Source organism: Tinamus guttatus, unplaced genomic scaffold (assembly GCF_059628265.1).
Source record: "Tinamus guttatus ecotype Peru unplaced genomic scaffold, ASM5962826v1 Tinamus_guttatus_pri_ptg000260l, whole genome shotgun sequence".
Lineage (NCBI taxonomy): Eukaryota > Metazoa > Chordata > Aves > Tinamiformes > Tinamidae > Tinamus > Tinamus guttatus.
Genome location: NW_028288794.1, coordinates 3,720,229 through 3,743,351, shown reverse-complemented (window position 1 = coordinate 3,743,351; position 23,123 = coordinate 3,720,229). Strand labels below are relative to the sequence as shown.

Below are 23,123 nucleotides of genomic sequence, written 5' to 3'. Positions count from 1 at the left end.
CATACTGCCTGGCACAGATACAGGGCTGCAAGTGTCCCACATCTGCAAAGGAATGTGGATCTACCTCCCACCTGTGAACAACCTCCCACCGAGGTGCACAATTCCTCTGTAATTCCCTGCTCCTCCTCACCAACAGCCAGCACATCAGCTGAGGGGGGAACAGTCCTATGTCAAGAGCATCCCTGGTCTCAAGCACAGTTAACACCACCAACACAGAGTATATTGTTGCTCCCAGATATAGCACAAGCTTTTTAAACCCAGTCAGGAGGAAAAAAACAAAGTGAGCCAACTAGGCAGTTTTTTCTCCATCTTCTCCCCAAAAATCAAATCCTTGGCATCGACTCACAAGTCTCTTTCTCCTTGTTAAAGGCACACAAAGCTCAAGTCAAAGGAGACTCTTCCCCTCTTTCACCTCACCCTCCTGCCTCCACACAGCACACCAAACCCATCCTGTCGTACCTGAGAGAGCAGCCGAGTTCTGCACCCAGATGCGGCTCCTGGATGGCCCAAGCACTTAGAGCTGCCAGCCCCGAGCCTGCATTTTGCAGAGGGAAGAGACAGCCATTCTGATGGCAGCTGCAGCAGAGTAAACGTTATATAATGGTCTAGCAGATTAATAGCAGGCTATAATCTGCTCTCTTTGTCTGTTGCACAGGAAAAGCGTGATGATTGCAAAAAGACGGGTCCCCAGCAATTACGGGGAGAGAACCACAGAACATCTCAGCTGAGCTGCACCACTCGAAGGTGCAGCTCATGCTGCACATGTCCGACACACACTCTTGCAGAATATTTTCTCCTTTCTCCTACTCCAATACTTTCAAAACACAAGGCTTGTTTCAAATCTTTAAGGCAGTTAAATGCCACATTCTGCCTAAGTCCATGAAATTCATTGATTTACAGTGAATAAAACACAACTGTCAAAGTATTCAAGTACAGTCACAAATGCAAAAAAAAAAAAAAAAAACAACTACAACAACAACAAAAAAAACAAAACAAAAAACCTAAAGGCTAACATGCCTATAGTTACTTCTTTATTTGTAATGGGAAAATACATCAACAACAAAGTAGTGTTTCAGAGGATTTATACAAAGAAAATGTCTTTAACTGCCAAAACGATGATTTTTCCTACCTGGTTTTGAAATAGTAGATTTGCATAATCTGGATTTCAGAGTTGTATGCACACAGCAACTACGTTGTATTCAGTTATGTAAAGTCTATAAACTGCCATCATCAGTCAAAGTTCTATGAGTTCCTCTTTAAAGTTCACAAGCAATTAAACATCTAGTGAGTTAAAAAAAAAAAAAAAAAAAAAAAAAGCCCTGTCCTCTCTTCATACATTCACACTTCAGTGAAGCTACAGTTACATATTTTAACTACATTTTATAGAAAAAGAATGTAACAGATTAGAGTCAAATTGTGATTGACATTTAAAAAAGAGTTAAGCTGAGCTTCTGAGAGAGCCCTTAACCAAGGCATAGAAAGTGCTTGGCATAAAAGTTAAGTTTCGAAAATTAGAAAATGATTAGCGTCCTTGCCTGTAACAACGCAATCTTCTTAGCTCTCCTTAGCCGAGTACAGATATTCCACATGACAAATATATTTGAAATCTGCTTGCAGTTTTTCAGTCCCCAGTGTTGCTGCTGCCACCAGACTAAGATGTGATCGCTAGATTCAAAGATGGTACAAACTAGAAGCACATACACATCTTGCAGACTCTTAGCAGAGCCTTTAATTGTTGAAAATTCTACTCTTTCCAGTGAAATTCCAGTGAGGCTGTTTGACTGGAGTTTGATTTTTAGACCCACCTTTATAACCCTCTGGGGGAAAAAAAAAAAAACACACACACACACACTGAAAAAATGACCTACATTTCATGTAGGCTGGCATTGCTCCTATCAGCCACATATATTTCCACCAGCATCTCATCAAATCTGCATGCAAATCTGAGCCAGGCAGGAATACTGGCACTTGGAAGATGTAGTTGACAGGCTGCATTATCATTATAAATATAACAGATGTTTACCATTTCATTAGCATTTTAATGATAAAGACAATTTACCCTGTCAAACACAGATTGCTTTAAAGTACTTGTAAATCTTTGGCATAAATATAACTGATCTTTCTTGTAAGTTCATTTGCTCATTTTAGCGTCATAATTTTTAAACAGTATTTTGCCTTTTTGGGAACTTCTCTTTTTACTCCACGCCCTATGCACAGAAATGCAAGCAGCAGAGAGTGGCTTTGACAAAATGCAAATCCTCCCAGGTTCCTTTTACTCCTGTCTAGAAGGAGGAAAGCAGGTTTTCATAAGAGCAAATGACCCTAAATAATTCTCATAGTTTTCTTATTCCTCAAACACAAACTCATCTGAAAAAGAAGTCTCTAAATAAGCACTACTTCTTTTTAATCACATACATTTGCCTTCAAGCATTCCATAGCTCACAGGGCCACTGAACTTTTTGCCTTCATTATGAAAGCCTTTTACCTTATCTAAAATATGTTTTTAAAATTACGTCATTGTATATCAAGAACAATTTCCATAAACAAATTACACTTCCTAAATTTGAAAGCAAGCTTTTCAGAAGTCTTCACTGAAGGCAACCAGGGAAGTCCAAAGCCATATTTGATTCTCTTCCTCTTTTCTGTTACCTAAAGCTGTTACTGTTTGGTCCTCAGGTCCATGGAAGCAGTTCGTTCTTAAACAAGAGCAAAGAGCAAACAAAGTGTTACTGGGCCTGAATAAAAGCACAGGCAGGACAATCTGGCATCTACCAGCGGTTGCCTTTGCTTAACTTGTGCCAAAGACAGACAGTACTGGGGGGAGGGCAGAAATCAAGGACATTTAACTTGGATTACTAACACCCAGTACTATGGATACTTCAGAGTTGTACTGAATAATGTTCAGCGCAGCGCTACCCCAGATTTCACATTCATGAATTGTCTGACCACTCTGAGCTATGAAGAGCCATCACCCAGTCAGAGAACTACAGCAACACAGGAACAACCAACGGGGTGGGCAAGTTCTGGGCTTTCTCCCTCTCTTGCTTTTCTGAGCGCAGTATTTTTCAGCCATCGCGTGAGCCAACAGTGTCCCTTGAAGGGTGGCTGACGGTTGTCCCGTTGGTTTTGCAGAGGTTGGCGGAGCTCATTACGCACTGCAGCCACGCGGCGCTCGTCACGCTGCCTCCAGACTTCACCATCACCTCCATTTGCTCCGTTTGCCTTTAAAGCTCCACAAGCCACAGGATCGGGCGGGACATGTTGGAGTTGGTTCCATGAAATGATTCTGGGAGAACTTCGCACTCATTCGTCTATAACCTTTTTCTGGGGCTCTAAAGCTTTCAGAACAATTTATTAATTTGTCAGTGGAACTTTTGAACATTGTCAGAAATATTTACTTCAGCATGCGGTGCAGAAACAGTTTTCTAAACAGGTCAGAGCCAGAGGTAGTACCTAGGCTTTCATCTTGAATAAAGCTCTCTTCAACTCCACTGCCCAAGCCTTGCGAAGAAATAGCAGCTTTATGGGATGCTTAGAATAACACAAATATTTTTTATAAGCAAACACACTAACTACAGAAAAGCATCCTATTAAAAAAAAAAAAAAAAAAGATGATTAAAACCCAGTAAGTTTCTTGGTTAAGATCTGTGCCTCTTTTGCATCATGCCCCAAACCCATCCATTTGCCTTAGGATTTCCCTTGCAGAAATGACAAGTAAGATCAGTCACTTGCAAGTCACTGCATTTGTAGCGCACTTATTTATATGGCATTCATCATCACGGCACCTGAGATCTTTCCCGATATATAGCAACAAAAATACTAATCTTTCTTCCTTCGCAGTGTGATCAGTTCACAGGATTTTGCATTTCTGAAAACAGCAGCTGCTGCTATCAAAATGCTTAGATAATCAAATTCTTCTTAATTTTTTTAAGAATATTAATGGATCAGATTTTTAAGTAATTCTCCTGCCTTAAATAAAAATAAAATGTAACCTTTTTAATAGTTTTTTTTTTTTTTTTTTTCAGGACTCCGCACAACAAACCTTGCTTCCTTATAGTATGATACTAGGATTGATGAGATTTACTGTATCTGTAGGGATTCCAGCTTGTCAAAAGTAAAGAGGAGAGAGATAAGACCACTCTTCAACAGAGTTTCCCAAAAGGCAAATTAACAGGAACTGAGGAGACCTTAACCAGCCAGGCAATGGAACTTATTTTTAAACACAACTTGAAGCCAAGCGCCAACACCTATGGGACAGGCACAGCCCTCAGCTGCCAACGGCAACGCTGCTAAGGACTTCCCTAGCCCCAGGACACCACACAAGCTAATTCATTAATGAATGGGAATGGCAGTTCTCTTGGGAATTAACATGATTATCACTAGATCTACTGGCAAGCATGCAGCTTTTAAAATGTGTCAAGTGCTCTCTGTACACCATCAGGTACCTTGAAATGAACTATTTCTATACCCCAAATATATGTAGGATTCCACCTAACTAGGTCAGTATAATAAATTTAAATCTATATTGTGGAAATGTATGGCAGTTTTGACATTTAATCAATCAATCCCTAAAGACAAGCATAACCCCCTTACCTAGATTTGATAATTTCATTCAGCCCATTTACAATCAGAAAGAAAAAATATGCATAGCTGTATATGTTTATCATTCATTTCACCTGTGGAGTTTAAAATTAAGATATAAAAGCACAGTCTAAGTATTTCACAGAAAATGCAAATTTGACCAAAATATCTCGCCAGCAGCTGGGGAGGTAAATATGCGTGACCATTCTCTTCATGTCTCTCTGAAATCCTGATGAGATTCTGTGCCCGGTAATTTGCACGTGCCCATAAAATGATTCACCTTCTCTCCCTCGTTCACAGTATAATGTTCACAACACTGAAGGGGCAGCACATTACAGCGAAGGGCGTCAGGCTCCTAACAAAAGCAAGCTTTGCGGAGATTTTCAACAGGAACATATCAAGTACAATATCTGAATTTAAAAAGAAAGACAAAGGCCTAACTACAGTTTTTAGCAAGCTTACAGCTTCATATTAGCATGCCACCAGAGCCTGGCATTTTGGCTGACCCTGATCAAGTGTTCACCGTTGTCTGTACGAGCACTCGCTCAGACAAATACAAGACTTTTGTACTTGCACTTACAAGCAAGCAAATTGCTACGAGACCAGACCTGTCTCATTAAAACACCAAGGGCTGACTTGGTACCACGTTAGCTTCTGTGAATTGTAAAGATTCCTCTGCCCATCTGCTTGTTTTCCATCTCCAAAGTCTTACGATTGAAAATAAAGTTCCTTTCAGAAAACAACAAGGTATAGATCATAATATTATGCATACAGGTGACATGAAAACAACCCTGAAAAAGCTGATATCGATTATATTTTATAATAATTATGATATTTTATAATCAAAAGATACATGTTGATATTTACTCTGCCAATCTCTATACTTAGTGCATCAAAAAATCACAGAAAGCAAATAAAGTTTAGCCTTAAAAGGAGAAGGGTTAAACAACAGGAAGCTATGATTTCATTTTTTTAGAGACAAATAAACCAAAACATTACTCAATAAAATCTCAGTCTCCTTGCAGTTGCACTGCATTTCTAATAGCTTAAAAGAATGACAAGAACCACCACAGGTTTTGCACAGAAGACACCAGACCAGATGGAGGGGGAGGGAAATTCCAACAATTGGAACAGGAACAGATTATCTCACATTTTCTCTGAAATAATTGTGTTACAGTTATCTGATCATAGCATTTTGAGCAGTCCTGTCCACCCCACATGTTGGCAGTAATCTCTCTCATTAGGTCTGCAGAACGCACGACCTGCACGGCTGTCCTCCCACCCTTGAGGTGCTCCTCTGCCTGGTGGTTTTGCAGCCAAGCAAGGAAACACCCACGTCATGCACAGCCTCATTTTCAGCTACACTGTTCCACGTTTTTTTGCATTATTTAAATCAAAACATGCTTATTATCATTGGCGCCTTGTCAGGCTTAAGTAATTAAGTAAAGAAACATTCTGGCTTTAGTACAACTGCAATCTGGTATTATCTGTAGGTAGTATGGAAATATTTGTCATTTGTTTCTTGCAAGAGCTTGTTCTTTAGACTCCTAAAACAAACAAGGGTATTTGTTCAACAGGAAAGCAGAGTGGCGTGTTATAACTACCTAGTGTAGTAAACTAGATTTTATCCTAGATGAACAGTGGCAACTATTAATAGGTGCAATGCTCCTTGTCCTCCGGGAGTCCTGCCTGCATTGAAGTCAACAGCACTTCGCAGTTTCCCTGTTTCCTTTCAGGAGTCTCCAGGTTTGTCCAAATCTCTCCCCACCATCCACAGGCTTAAGAGCAGCCTGGCCTCCTTCCTGACTCTTATTTGGTTCTGGGAAACGCTGCTTTGGAGTCATTTCCTCTTTGAAATTGTTGAAGTATGACAAACAAACAACCCAATGAAACAAAACAAACAACAAAGAAACCATGTTGTGTCTTCTTTTCCAGCTCGCCAGATTTCTATTCTTTTGCTGCCTGTACTAATGAGATCTTTCTTGAAATCCTTCAAACATTTTTTTTTTCGATTTGCTCAAGTATCCTTCTCTCTTTGGCCCTTTGCCTTTTCTGCTCTCCAGTACAAAGATGCAGTGAAAGGGGTATTTGCTTTAGAGCTGTCTTTTTTTTTTTTTAAAAAAAAAAAAAAAAAAAAAAAAAAAAAAAAAAAAAAAAAAAAACCTCACTACAGTCATGCTGACGCCACAACGTTATCCACAGCACAGGGCCACTCTTGTTCCAGTCCCCCGTGTTGTTTTTCCTACCTGCATATCCTGCTGGGCTTCTGGTCTGTGAGTGTCACAGGAGGGAACATAGCACTTCAGCCATTTCCACCCAGGTCCCTTGGGGAGAAACCAACCTGTGCAAACAGTTCATGACCATATTGGTCCAAATGCGCCTGCTTTTTGCCCTTTAGGAATCTAAGTGCTATAGGGCAATGGACAGCCTTCTGAAGACAATACTTTTATTCAGACAAAAAGTCTGAATCAGGGAAGAGCCTAAAAGCTCCTTTTGATGAACACAGTGTCATTAACACACTGAAGCTTAGCTGTTAAGGAACAGGGACATTAAAAAAATATTTTAAAAGTTCCATAGGTTTCAGGATGAGGCTTGGTCTCAGTGCATTTTAGGGAGCCTACCTTCCCTGCACCTCTCAGCATAACCTCATGTTTCTCAAAATTCAACCCTTTTATCCTGAATTGAGGTACCATGATGCTCATCATCTAATTCTTAGAAAGCCTCAGCATAGACTTCCTTGTAGCGAGTACTGACGTGCTATCTGAAGAAAACTCACGCCTCTATTGAAAGAAATACTGTGAGGTGACTGTTTTCTCATTACTCAGGCAAAGCTACAGTGACTTGACTCTGATATTGGGAGGATTTGTGCCTGCAGTCGGTTTCTGTCTCTTATTCCACTCCAGTATTCCAATACACCAGCGTGGCAACACTAAACATGGACCTAATTGGGATCTAGACCCAAACACTCTCTCACAGATGTCACTAATCATTAACCAAATTGGACACAATATACAATTCTTTTGAAAGTCATAGTCGCTCAGAAAACTTCATGCTTCATATCTCCTCTCAAGCAATACATAAGCACTTCCAGAAAATGTAGTTACCCAAGTTGTTTACTTTTTTTATTTCCCTTTTCTAAAAATAAAAGGCTACAGCCACAGGTAGTTTAGGTTTTAAAATTATTTGTAATGGAATTGGGGGCCTCTACTGCATAAAATTTAATTTTCTTTTCAAAGAAAATTTTCAGTTTTTCAGAAAATTCAAAAGAAGTTTCCCATCCTATCGTTCCTCTCATTCTGTCCAAAGGGCCACAATTTCAGTGGCCATCTTCCTGCTATTTACTGATTTTTTTTCTACACTTAGATGTCTGCTTTTACAAGAACCGCAGGCTTTCTGTGCAGAAATAAGAAAGGACAAGGCAGAGAAGAACAGTGGAATTGCACACCTCCATGCCATTGCCCGTGTAGCCCCTACTCTGTGCTGAATGCAACTGTTCTAGCGAGGCAGGCAGTACACAAGCACCTGTCCAAGGCAGGTCAAACGTACAAAACTCATGGCAGATTTATTGCACTTGGACTTAATTTTAACTGCATGTGATATAATCCTTTTTCCAAGATTATATTTACTAAAGAAAATCCTACAGGACTTAGATGTATTTTACAGAAGAAAAAGAACAATTTTATAGTTTCCTAGTTAATACAGAAGGGAAAAACTCCTCCTTCCTTGGTTTAGCTAATTCTTCCTCTTCCTTCTCATCTACAAACACAAAAAAGGGCTAACCTGGCTGTCAGAAAAGCACAGGAGTTGCATCTCTGACCCATGTTTAAGTCATTCATAAAGAAAAAGGCTGGGCATACCACCCCATATTCAGAAGCCAAAAGCTGGACAGTCTTCAGTAAAAGCACCCAACCACAAAGAGCTTCAGCAAAACAAAGCGCACAGCCCAGACACGTCTCCCAGAAGGTCCCGCTGCCACACGGTGTCAAGATGCTCACTTTAATTCCTCAAATTACACCCGACCTCCGCTTCAGCACTCGGGCACACGCGCAGCGTCAGCCTCCAGCAAACAATCCCATCTCCAGCACGGGGCTTTGGTGATGGCAGGTGCTACCAGGCAGTGGGCAAGCAACAGGGCTGCCCAAATCGCTGGTGCTGTGATTGCGTGCTTAGCTCCAATTACCCTCCAGGGCAGGGCTTGCAACCTGACTCCGGAGGGAGGCAGAGAGGGAGAGGAGCCTGCTATTGACATCAGCAGGTCAAATATAACCTAGAAGGCTGATGAGCCAGATTTCAGTGGCATTTTCTCAGTTATTATTCTTAAAATCAAGTTTAGAGGTTACCACTTTAACTGGCTAGATGACTGCTGTAGAGCTGTATTTTAAAATATTTTCTAATAAAAGACAGAATTGGCTCTTTTATTGAACACCAATTAATGTGACTAGAAACATTATTCTGACTTGGGAACCTGCAGTGCACCAGCCCTGCCAGGACTGTTCCCTAAAGAGCCTAGGTGCTGCTTTGTTTTCACAGAGAGCAAATGCACCACACAAACGTGGGTGACTGCACCCTCAGCTACATTCAGAGAGGGAGAAGTGAGCAGTACATAACAGGCAGCTTCTGAAAACGTAAACAGAGATTCTGCCAGAGAATTCCACACAGATTCACAGCAAGAAAAAGCGGCGTCCAGATGCAGCGACGCAGCTTTGGAGCTGGCTCCCAGGCCCGCGACGAGCGCCGGGGCCGCGTGCGCCGGCTCCAGCACGAGAGGCAGGTCCTCTACGCGGTTTATGAACTTGCTGCACGGGGAAGCAGCAACTTGTGTCGAAGCTGCATGAATTATTGATACGCTAGATAAAAATAGCATGCCTTCCTTCATGAAAAGGTTCCAATTGAAAGATTTTTTTCCTGATGGAGCTTTCGGCAGGATGGGATTCAGTCCACTCTGTTTTATCAGAGTGCCAAGCCCCAGAAGCTGCTGGTGAGCGCTGTCCCGTGGGATGCTGCCGCTGGAGCACAGACCAGGAGGAGCAGCACATCGTTGTCATCTCCGCTCTGCAAACAGCACACCTTCCACCAAGACAGGCCAAGCAATTGCCCCACTTTGGCAGATCTTACAGACGAATGCATTAAGTTTCCTCCATAACCAGTGAAACCATTAACAGGGCAACACACATTTAAACACAATCCCAGCAGTTTTAACTTGTCAAGGGTTTATTAGAGCCTCCTTGGCTGGAAACAGAGCAGATGGAAGGTTTACTGAAAAAGCTGAGGATTAATACCTGCTTTAAATGAACAACCAAAAGGGGGGGGATTACTTATTTTTGTTTGTCACAGCCTTCTGACATCAGCAGTTTTCCAAACATCTTACGGATTTTGTAGACTAAGTAATAGAGCAGGAAGAATCAAGCATTTAAGAAATAAGCAACATAGTCATGGGGGGAGTGAGGGATGGGGGAAAAAAGGAGAGAGTAAACTCATATACAAAGGACTAAGTCCTATCTTTGCTCAGACATCAAACTTTCAGAGCACAAACAAAATTACCGTACGCCGCCAGCAATGGTGTGAGCAAACCCACCACTTTTGCATTAATTATATACAGATGTGTCTGTGTTCACACAGACACAACACACACATTCATGTGTGAATGTCCACTCAATATTTCAGGAGACATTGCTTTCATATCAAGAATGAAAACACTTCCAGGTGGTCAGCTGGTGCGTACTGCCCCCACCGAGGGAGATCTACCTTGTAGCTCTGCTGCCTCCATTTGCTCCAACAGGAACTGTGTTAATTAGCCCTATGAGGTGCTGACCAGCGCGGTCTCAGCGTAGCCTTCCTCGAGGAGGAACACGCGTCTTGAACCAGCCTTCAGCGTAACACCTTATATTCTCTAGCAGTTTTATAAGAGAGTTTATATTGGTACTTAAGGTACTTTGAAATGTTATATTGAGAGTTTTAACTGATACTTTTCTAAAGCAAGTAGAATGTCCATTTAAAGAGTATCCACAGCACTACACAAAATATAGATGGGAAGTCAAATGCTGTTTATGTAACTACTATAAAAATTAGGACAAGAAGGATCTGGAAGCCATGCAACAACCACAGATAGGCTAGCAGTTCAGTAAAACCTCTTCTCTCAGGCTAAAAACCTGAGACGTTCTCACCTGAGCTAAGACAGACTTTCCCAGAACTTGTGTTCCTGCAATCCGCGCTGGAACTCAGGCTCACCAAGGAAGACCCACAACCAGACCCTCATCCAAGCATTGAGCCGAAATGGCTCCATTTCAACCCGCAGCACTGCGGCACGGAGCAGCAGGCCCACATGGAGCTCGGCCCGTTCACTTCCGCGGCAGCTCCATGTTGGCAAACAAGCTACCGAGCCAGGTGCTCTAGTTCCTATTTGTCAATGCAAAGGAATAGTTAGGAGGAGGTACATTAACTCAAATTGCTACATGTTTTTATATTGACTAATACTCCCTAAACTGCTGCCCAGAAAAAATAAAGTGAAAAAAGCAGTACAAAGAACATGAACAAGGAAAGGAAAGAGGCAAACAGTGATGACATTGCACTGCTGGCAGTATTTGCTGCAGGAGAAGCACAACAAGTCGGTCACACAGAATGACTTGTCACCCGAGGAGAGGATCACAGTCCATCCATTCATCCCATCTCCTGCCACGTACTCCACGCTGCACTCCACAGCTTTCCTGCCATTTCCATGCAAATGTCCTGGATCACAACAGCCACTGGCACCGAGCTGCTACCCTAACGCGCCAAATGGGGTGAGCCAAGTCTGAGAAGGGAGAGATGAAAGACTGACTCCTTAGTTAAGGTCAAGGTTTATATGTTCTTGTGGATACACCAACTGTGTTTTCATAGTTAAGTCTGCATTCCAAAAGGGGCTTAGAATAAGCCATGTATTTCTGTAACAGAAACAGCCTTTCAGAGGGAACCATACTCCAGAAATCACTCCCTGCCACATAACCCAAGGCCTCCAATCCAGGTGCCCAATGCTCCTGATAGAGCAGTGGTGAAGACACAGGAGACCTGACAACTTAATGTATCATTAATTTCTACTACCTACCTAATCAAAGCATATGCAAGCATGACAGCTTTAGCAGCTTCTCAGGGAGAGAATTTCCTTAGGTGTTTTTAAAAAAAAGTATTCAGAGTGGAGAAGAAAGAAGGAAAGCAGAGAAGCAAGAGTCCATTTACCAGCAGAATAATGTTTACATAAGAAAGCATTAAAGTCCATTTCACAAGATTTTTTTTTTTTTTTTTTTTTTTTTTTTTTTTTTTTTTTTTAAGTCTTACAGCCTTCTGTCGGCCCAGAAATTCATTATTTCTACAACACCTTTTTCCCCAGACAGGGATTTCAAATATCTTCTATTAAACACTTCTGAAAGTTTCAAGAAAAAGAGAGACTGTCATGCAGAGAAATTTATAACAGAAGTGAATTTTCTATTATAGAAAACCAGAAATGTATATAGCACATTTTAAATCCTTCGTGGAATGTAAATTTGAATACTGATCCATGACTGATACCTCCATTAAAAAACAGATAGATAGGTCTTTAGACAACGCTGAGGCTAGGAAAGGAAGCACCCATGAACAAGCGAGCAATTTTTTTTCCTCCTCAAATTTAAATTACATAACAGCAGTTGCTTGCAGCAAAGAATTCGAGGAGACACAACATTCTGGATAATAAAGCAAATCTGTCTTCGATATCTTCTACATTTACTTTTAATACGAAGTGTGACTTTGACCTATTTAAGGAATCAATATAGTGTTGTCATGAACCAAGGAATTGCTAGTCTCTTTCCCTGCTGACCCTTAGTTTATTCTGTTGATCAGCAGGTACATTTCTACTTGGAAAACATTTACGAATCAAAGAGAGATGGAGGCGAAACAATAGAGGCAGCAAGTCCTAAGAAGTCTAGCAAAGATAAAGAATTGAACCATTACAGATATAGAGGCAAATAGTGACAGGATATTTGAAGGACTTAGTGAATTCTGAAAGGGTTTAGAGGCTAGAAAGAATTGAAAGGAAAGGATATAACTCAGAATAGCAGTAAAGAACATCAGGGAAAGTTTCCTGACAGCGAGATTATTCTGAGTGATATTTGATGTTTATGGTGGCACCCTTTCTGAAATGAACCAGCCTGAGGAAATATTCTTCCAGGAGAATTTGGGAATCACAACAGCAGAGACATTTGTATCAAAAGTGAATAGAAGTGTTAAACATATGAGAGAAGCAATTACACATTGACATGGAGAAGATTAGATGACCAGCAACGGGTATTGTGTTTGTGGCCATTAAAGGCAAATTACAATAAAGTATTTATAGCAGGTATTGTGATTGTGGCCATTAAAGACAAATTACAATAAAGTATTTATAGACAGTGTAATTTACTCTTACTTTATGAAGCATAAACATGACCTCGCTTGACTTCAAGGAGGCTGTGTCTTTCTAAAGGAGTTTTAGTACAAGTTTTGGTCAAGAGCTGAATAAAATAAAATCGAACGAAAGAATAAACATATACTGCAAGCTAATGGCTGTGATGTCCCAATACACTGGAATTTATCTGGTTGGTTCTTTAGCACAAGAGGGCCCTTCCTGCAGAAGCATGTTTATCAAAATCTTAACATGAAAAATGTATAAATATTCTAAAATAAAAATACCTAAAAATATATCTCTATCTAGAAAAAAAAGAGTTTTAATTTCCCTGAAGCACAAAACTGTTTAAAATGTGTGATTTATTTCACTATGTTAGTTGCATTTTTTACATTCTAAATCTAAAGAAAGTATGCATACTGTAAAAGAATCACACTAGGAAGAATTACGTGCCAACTCTACAGACAATTGAAGTAGAAGAACTTTTCACATGAACAGTTCTGTCACATTAGGTTGTTGACAAGATTTTCATGGTGCTCACCAGAGGAGCATTTGCAAATTCTGGGAAAAGAAAGTAGCTAAGACTCCTCCTCACCCCAAAACTGTAATTTTCCATTCATTATAAATACTATTTTTGTCAAAGCAATTTTTACAGAGTCCTGCTACCACTGTACATGAAATGGAAAGTTCCACATCTTTAGCGAAACTGGGAACTTTTGTTCATGGAACGCTTGTATTTTCATATTAAGGGCAAACATGCGTCATAGTCAACAGCAGTGTTCCTCATCTGCACAGTAAATATTAAATTTATTATTTTATTTTCAAATACCATTTAGTATCTGATTTTAAATGTTAATGTTCCATGATGCATGTCTAGCAAAGTTCATAGTAAAACAGGACTAGCACAGGCGTTAGTTGCTATGCCCCCTTGCACCTACCTACCATAACAATTTTAACTGGTTGCATATAAAGCACTGAGTTCAATCAGTTCAGAATCAGTTCACAACCAGTTCAGAGCCAGAAACACTTTTCATTTGGTAGTATTAGGATTTATGCAAATTACAATAAAGTAATTCAAAATCATTTCTAAAGTGACTAGCAACTTTCAAGTATTATTGTTGGATGCATCAAAGCATTTTGATTAAAAGCTGACTGCTTAAGGTTGGAAATTAGGACAAGACAATCTCAAGAAGTTATCCAATATACCTACAGAAAATAAAATGCACTGATAACCTACAAGAATTTTACCTTAAATACATAATGTCAGTCAAGCTCTAAACTATTTGAAAATCCCTTTACTATAAAAAGCACTCAGAACACAGGAAAATAAAGTGAAAAGTTTGCAGGAGAAAAAAAAAAGTGAGTATTACTGGCTCCATGGAATTTAGTGGATTTTCTGTACATATATTTTGCTGAAAAATCAGATCTTTGAAGTAGATCTTATTGAATTATACAGAGGCATTCACTACAAACTACTAAAATCCATAATATGCCTCACATTTAACAGAAGGGTCAGCAAGATTATGCAGTATTTGAAGAGTAAGGAATAAGTAATGACAAGCATCAAGATCTTGCTACTAGTCTGGAACTTTAATTACTTGAAAAAAGAGATAAATAATCAAATAGATTGCAGATTTTAATTGTCTAGATTAATAGAGTTATAATAACTACATACACCTCAAATTTCATCCTTCAATATCAGCTAGAATGATCTCTTTGGTCTTTCCTAACCAAAGGAAGTTATATCTATATAAGGTATATCCTTCATGAAAGGAATCTCACTGTTCAAAATTTTGCTTACGCTGTGAAAAAATAAGCTACAAAAAGATAACTGTTCATTTGGCTCGCAAAAAAATTTGTCATGGGTGATGAATCACAGCAAAAAGGGAATCCTATGCAAGTTTCAGTTTTCAGAAGAGTTGGTAGGCCTGGATTTAGGAGCAAAAAATAGCTTTGCTTATAGATTGAGCAGCTCTGCTCAGTGAGAATTAGGAATCAGGGAGATTTAACATACAGAAAATGTCAGAAATGCTTCCTGACAGGCTGAAATGAAAAGAACGGAAATGGGATATAAACTTTTCTTTCTAAGTCAACATGCAGAACCCAGCCTGGAGCAATAATGACTTACAGTAGGCATTGCTCAGCTCAGAGGTCAGCTTGGAATGAGCTGGTGGCTTTAGTTTATGTCCTGGGACACACATGACAGTCCAACAGGCACATCTGGCAGTATTACATCTGTATCTGTCTATCTCAAGAGAGAAAATTGGTAAGAAAGGATAAAAAGAGCAAACTCTTCCTGCCGATAAGCAATCTCTTCAGTTTAGCTGTGACAAAATGACAATCCAGAGAAGCCTCTACTACTCGTTATAACCACTCTGTCAACAGGAGGAGTCTCTCAGTCTCAAGTGATGCCATTACACTACCTCTTACAAGAGAAGAGATCATTTTATTAAGTAGCCTGGGATCTTCAGTCCAGTATTTCAACTCATAGCAATCAAATCTCAAAGATAGGAGAGGTTTTTAGCCTATATTTATTTCACTCTCACATAGACTTCCTCAATGTTGTCTTTTTTCCTTTACTGCTTTATGAATAGTTGGATTTTTCTGCTAAATGAATGGGATAGGTGAAAGTTCTTCACCCTGATGTCCAACCTCCAAAACTAGTTAAAACTAAAGATGACAGCAGCCCTGACTCCAGAGCTTCCTTGCAATGCCCTTCTGCTGTCAGTCAGGCAGCAGTTCACATTTCAGATTTCCAAGCAATTCTTAGTCGCTTGCCCTCGCACAGAACAGTTCTGTCCCTTTAAGCCTGTTGTTCCTATGAGTCACAGCAGCACCTATATTATCCCAAACCATAGGACACAAGCCACATGAAAACAAAATAATAATTGTTGTAAGATCGCAGCCTCAGCTTTAAGTGATCACGCAACACACTGGCATATGAAAAGTCAAGGACTATGCAGATTACAATTTCAATTTAATTCAGAGTTTTGAGAATGTCTAATACAACTGGAAAAATCAGAGTAATGCATTCCTATATCTGAAATATGATTTGGGTTTACCTACAGACTTTCAATAGACAAGGAGACCCAAATGACTGCTCAGAAAGCTTTTGCATCAGAAAGAAATGCAACTGTAAATAGGGAAATCAAGCTGATGGGGCAAAAGAGGAGATACTAGCAGGCCTGTAAGTTTTGCTCTAGGAGCTCTATTTGCCCCCTAAAAATAAGAAACACTTTTTTTGCCCTGTAGGAAAAGGAAGCAAAGTGAGTTGGATGTTTCACACTGCAGACAGCTCAAGATAGTGGACTGAGACACTAAATAACTTGAGGAAAAAAAAAAAAAAAAAAAAGCTGCTGTTGTCCTCATTTGGGAGAGACAGACACAAATGGGTGTAACTGGAGTAAGGAGTAACCAAGGACCACACAAATTTCTGTCCCATTCTCCAAAGTTCAAACCAGACATCGGATGATATCTTGTACCTTTCTCACCAGGTGAAGCTGCTCTGTGTACCTGTATGAAAGGAGGGTTTCTGTGAAGCTGTTGAGCCAGATTCGGAAACAACTGCCTGCAATCTCTCTCTCTCTTTAGGGAGAAAAGCCTTCTCTGGTAACACACAGTTCAAACAACTAGGAAAAACAGTCTGGATTCAAGAAAAGAGGTGCTACCTTTACAAGACACAGAGCACACCTGAGATGGGCTAACAGGAGAAAGTAGCATTCAAACTGAGCTAAATTTAAAACTCCAGAGAGTGTCTTGGCACATCCACACATGGCACTGACAACGCACATACATATTGAAAGGTATTATCTCCCAACGCCTTGTCACAGTATATACCACAACCATCAGTTCAAAAGATCTGTCAAATATTGAACACAAATTATTTTAAAGAATATAGTTTCATTTTCATCAACTCATCTGTCTGTACTCTTGGCTCAGAATTGATTGGCCCATTTAATATTATGTCTCAACTACATAAAAACTATTTCTATTTCCAAGTCTCCCAGCATTAACATCAAGCATCTTTCCTGAAATTGTTTTCTCCTAGCAGGCTTGCAGCACTCATCTCAGCTGCATTCAGTCTGTTTTTCTCAAGCCTTTTCCCCTGTGAACAACTTGCAAGTCTACAGATAAATGGAACATCCAAGCCTCCGGCAGCTCTGGGTTAAGATCAAAAACCCTCCTCTGCTCTCTCAACACAAACTTACGGGGTTTTTTTTATTATTTATTTTAAAGGAAAAGTATTGCCTTTCCTCTTCTAAATGCTTCCTTTTTCAGATCAACAAGGAAGCTAGATAAGAACTTTTACAATTTCCATTTGCCTGCTATAGGAACTGATTCTGCTTTCTAAAGTACATGTTCCTTTCTGCTACACTGAAGAACTGAAAAGAAAGCTTGAGCTCTCCACTAGATGTGGCATCTACAGCACATACATGAGGAGTTCTTCACCTTTCATTCTATTACAAAACGTAAAGGGTAGTTCTTGCCGAATTTTTAAGAAGTGTCTCATACATAATTTATAAAAACTACCAATTGAATCAACCTTACTTTCTGCTAGGTTCCTGCTTCAAAATGTCACATGCAATGCTTTAGCCATAGATGCAATATCTATTATTGGCTGTAAGTGACCCTGTCCTAGCATCCATTTTGTTGCTATCAACAATCATTTGAGCATTTCAGATTTTTGGCTGACAACACCTACTGCTTTGTTGTTACGCTTAATGTTGCCATGGAGACAAAAGAACAGCTGAATAGCAATTTTTATGGTTGAGAAATGCTTATTCTTTAGTAATAGGATGCTACTTGCTGGTACAGAGCCTCAGAGTTTAGTGGAAATTATTATAAATAGAGTAAGTTTTGGATCAAAGATACCCTCAGGAAAAGAGGCAGAGAAAAAGATACTTGGGTTTCTTCCCATCTGCTGCTACACCTCTACTGATAATATAGGAGAGAGCAGGAGACCCTCTCTGTACTGTGGGAAAAGAAAAAAGTTGCCTCCCTCTCCTGTATCCTGGAGAATACAGGAACTACTGCACAGAAATTACTACCTTATTTTCTGGTATCTCTAGTTGCAAATAATCTCAAAAGAGGAAAGAATAAGGAAGTTCCACTTTTTCTTTGTCCCCAGTTCACGTAATTGCTGCTCCATCCACAGAAACATAAGATAAGCTAGGAAGAAATCAAGGATCCTCTCCTTGAATTTATTCCTCCAGTCTCACAGTTGTGCTTTTCTCCACAACTGTCTCCACAACTGAATTCTCAGCCCTTCCCACGCACAGTGTAGAAGGCTGACACTAACGGCTGACAACTGCTGCTCCCTGCCTATAATCCATTAAATCACATTACCATAACCAGCAGCTCCTGGGAACTGAGTGCACTCAGCCTCTGCATGCTGGTCCCTTTTGGATCCCCATCCTAACTCTCTAATTCCTCCTATCTCACTGCAGCTCCTGAATGAATAGGCCACACGGGATCAAAACGAGCATCATCTAAAGGTTTTTTTCCTACCTCAGATCCAGTTGTTGGTTAGTCAGACAACTCCCAAGATCATTTTGAGTAGCAGCATACCACTGGAGCGGACACAAGTATTTGCCTCTACAAGCACCTTCCCCCCACCCTCCCAGCAGGTGAACATTTGACACTGCTGCCCCTCTCCCTGTATCCCTGCAGCAGCAGGAACACGGGTACTGTTTGCCAGGGATCGTAGCCTGACCGATCGGCACTGGTAGGAGCAGCTCTGGCCTCCTCGATCTCCTGCCCCGTGAGCAAACCCTGACCTCCCCCATCTTGGAGGTGCAAGAAATACTCCGGCAAGGGAGCAAGCAGATAACAGAGGTACTGTGCACTTGGAGAAAGGTCCTGCTAAGGATGATTCCTCCTCTTTCCTTACCAGACCTTTCTCCTGAAGGGCTTTTACAGACCCTTCCCTCGATCTCCCAGCCTTGGCTCCCCCTGAGTCCTGATGCTCCATCCCCAGCTCCTCTCACACATATGGAACCATCCAAGCCCTCTCATGACCCCACAGCTTTCAACAAAACTACCTTCATCCCAAAATACATTTTGTTGACACTTACAGAAAGAACATTTCACTCTGAGGATTATAAGCCTCAAGTTGGACAAAATCTCCTTTTGCAAAGCAGCTGTGAATTAACTTTGGCACTCACAAAAGCAAAAATATTAAATATTAATATATTAAAGAGCCTACAGACTGGAGACAGTAAAAGCCTGTTTCCTCTAGCTTGGAAGTTTCCAGCTCAGTGAGAACTGATAGACTGGAACTGATTGATCCTAGTTTTACAAATCCTCTGATCCATCACACAGGTGTTTTATCTGGATAACCTTAAAGAACACTGCACCCTTTTGTTCTCTTGAACAAGTTTTTTAATTATTTGGGAGGAGAGGAGAGATAATAATAACAGATTTTCATTGCAGATACTTAACATCAGCAGCAGTTCAGACGAGCGACTGCAATCCCAAAGCCCAAGCACGGGCTCCGCAGAGACCTTGGGCCGTGCCTGAGACACCTGAAGGCTGCACACCATTCCCTTGGGATTGGGGCACCGGCAAGGCCGGCACAGCTGGGACCCGGGCTCGGACATGGTCAGTCAGCGCTGCCAGCTCCTGCCAGCGGAGGAGCAGCCAACGCAGCCAACGCGCCGTGCAGCCAACACTGCATTTTCTGTCTCGAGCTGCAGACTCATCTGCTGCATCACTTCTGACAAGCTGCCAAGACCAATTCCACATCTCTACTGCACAGTTAGAAAAGAGCTATGGATTGAGGTAGAGATCTGTTAATAAAAACCTATGCAGTTTCTGGTCCTTGCATTCCCTTGTGTCAAGCTTGAAGGGAAGGGAAAGAAGTCCCTATGCCACTGAAACATGGGAAAAGCTAAAGGGAAAGGAGACTGGCTGACTGGCAGCCTCAGCTCAATCCTGTTGGCATTTTGATCCAATAGGTTTGGCATTGCTCCCACCCCGGGGAGAGAAAAACGTTCTCTGAAACTCAATTTAAAGAAATGTGTGACGAGACAGGAAATAAAAGGGCTTCAGTTTAAGAGGTTATATGGAAAGGCCATTTTATAAAGGGAACACTTTCAGAAAAACTTGTTTGGTGGAAAAAAAAAAGTCATAGCACTGAAAGAAATAAAGCAGAAAGCTGATAACTTCACGATGAGGTTGTATGTGAGGCTTAACATATGTTCAGAAGTTAAAAGGGATATGGGAGAGGGCAAGTTTAAAACGTGGCTGTTCACAAATCTTCCCTCTGAGGACATGCTAGCACTAGAATAGCATCTATGTGATTTCTATGAGCATCTATGAGTTTAATCTACTTCATTTACTGAGAGCTACTTAGGCAAACTATGAATTTTGTTTTCACTTGATAGGACAACTGATCAAAAAAAGGAAAATTAATGCCCTGAAATGAATTATAGATGGTAGCCTTGAAGTAGAAAGGCTAACCTTTCCAGGTCTGCCTAGAAATTCAGCTCCTATCTTCCTGGTTTAAAGGAGGGTAGTATATGAAAAGCATTTAAGGTAAAAGGCAAGTAGAGGCCAAACATATAAGGGGTTAGAATGGATCCAATCTGATTAAGAAAAAGAAGAAAGATGCAGGAGCTGGCATACACACGCACACAAGGTTAATACAGACACTCAAAATGATAAATAGGAGATATAGCCTTGCCTGTTATCTTGCCATACAAGCTCATTCCTTCCTCGCTGCACCCGAGGAGGCGGTAGGAAGAAGCGCCTGGCGCCAAGGCCCAGCCCGGGAAGCCCATCCCGCCGGAGACTCCCAGGGAAGGGGCCTGGCCGGGGGCTGGAGCGATGCCCTTGTCCCCGCGCAGCGCCGGGGACCCCGCGGTGCCTCCCGCACCTCTCCTGCCCTCCATCCCCTGCGCCTTCCCGCTGCTGGAACCAAGTGCTGCAGGTGCAAGGGAACAGGAGGGGGGGATTCTCCGAGAGGTCGGCCCCAGGTACTTCATTATTTATGGTCGTTCGTGTCTCCTCGTGGGATAAACGCATCGAATGGTTTTAAAATTCTGAGGATGGGTCTTAAAATTCTCCCTGGATTTGTCTTCATAACTGACTATTACATAATTTTTTACATACTGATGGACTCAAAATTGGATATAAAATACTGACTTTGTAAGGGCTTTGCACTCTTTAATACACTTTAACTGCTCTAAGAGTCCAGGACTTCAATTCCTGATGCTTAGATTTATGAGAAGAATTTCCTCTCTTTTAAGGAGTCCTTGCTTTGTTTAATTTTAAAAAGCAGAGACTCGTCGTTGTTGCAACTGCCTTGCTACAGAGTATTCCTCAGCCAGCTATAACAAAGGTTTTCTGAGTTTTACAGCTAACCTTCCGACTAAGAGCAGAATAAACCCTAATTTTACCAACTCGGCATGTTATGTGTATCCGGATTAATCTTTCCACACAAATCACATATTTGAAGGTTTTATTTTTTGGTCTGTTTTGTTGTGACCAGCCTATCCTCTGTTCATAAAAGAGAACCAGTTCTTTCAAGTCAAAGACTTATCCAGATCCTCTAATGTATTTTGCAACATTAAGTTTATTACTAGCTTCTTAAAAATCATTATGGAATAATAAAACTTTACTTTTAATTTAACTGGACTCCTGAAAAAGAAAAAAATAGGTTTTTTTTGTTTTGATTTGCTCCATTGTTTATTGCAACTAAGTTGTAATAACACCCCTTTCATTACCTGATACTATTTGTTAATGGCCAAACTTGAATAGGGACTCAAAAAGTAAAATACTGTTATTAATGCCTCAAGAACAGATACCTAAAATAGTAAGCTGACACCAGTTACAGCTGCTAAAAGTAAGCATTTGGTTTAAAGAAGCTTCATGTAATCTAAAAAGTATTTCCAAGCACCACATATTTGCAAAGAGAATGCCACTAAAAGTAATTCCAAGGTTACAAAATATGAAAGAACATCATTATGAAAAACTAAGTAGCAGAAAGTTGAACATCACATTTGTAAACCTAGCAACCACAATGAGAATCACAGACTAACTGTATTGCAGCGATATTCAAAAGTACCCAAGGGTTGGCTACATACAGACAATTTTGAAATACAATATTTCTAATGCAGTTAGTACAACAGTTAATTCAACCATGCAGCACCTTTCTGACTGCTGTTTGAGGATCTAATTAAAAAAAGAAATTAGTATCTGCACCTCTCCCTGCATAACAAATATTTGAGGAGAAAATACCTGTAAAAAAAGTTTCTTAGTTTGATCTGCTGGGACATAATTAGGAATGATGGCAGAGACCGGAGGGCGGAGGGGGGGGGCGGAATATATTACTCCTTAGGCAAAATATTGGGAAAATTGGCCTGACAACATAGCCAGCAAGAAAAGAGCACATTATACCACGCCAGAAGCAAGAAAGCCTGAAGCCTTGTACAAAACCACCAACCAAACAGAAAACAACAAAATCAGTAAGTATAATCTATTTTCATGTGTTTTTCAGAACAAAATCGGGACTGCAGGAAAAGATTTAAGAAAAATCAATAAGTTCATTTTTCTCAGTCAGTATCAGCAGAAGCTTCTCAAAACGCACAGTATTCATATCTTATTTAGCAGGAACTGAGACACAGATCCCATCTGAATAAGAGTAGAACGGTAGCACCAGTTCATTTGTTTTTAATGCTCTTAATTAAAAAAAGAAAAACAAAAAGTAAATTTAGTTTTTTGAGGAAATCAGGTAAGTGTTTATGGTATCACTTTGATCAAAACAGTTTCAAAAAGTATCAGTTTTTCCTGAGTTTTAATTACATTTTTAATATTGAATGTTATTAACTGCATTTTAAATGTGATTATAATTTTAATCTTTAAAGAGCACAGATCCAAGCAGTATTCTTAAAATGTCTAAAATTGCTGATTTTAGAGCATATAACTTTTATTACAGATTGTGTTTAGTGAAGAGCTGATTGATTTCTATCATTGGGGTTCTACTTGAGCAGAAACCACACATCACCCTAGAGAGATTCCTCTGCACTCCTGGATTTCCAAAAGGAACATTGCCTCCTTCCTAACATTTTTCTTGCCTTTCATTCAAATCAGATGAAAACTAGATATTGGAGATTTCAGAGCCTACTTCTGCTCACATGTGCACATGACT

The 23,123-nt window shown here is 40.4% G+C and overlaps 1 protein-coding gene across 2 annotated transcripts in view; it reads right to left on the bottom strand.

Annotated features, from left to right (window-relative positions):
* Nucleotides 1-23,123, bottom strand: part of ZNF385B (zinc finger protein 385B) — a 112,707-nt gene that overhangs the window by 49,366 nt on the left and 40,218 nt on the right. The window lies entirely within an intron of this gene.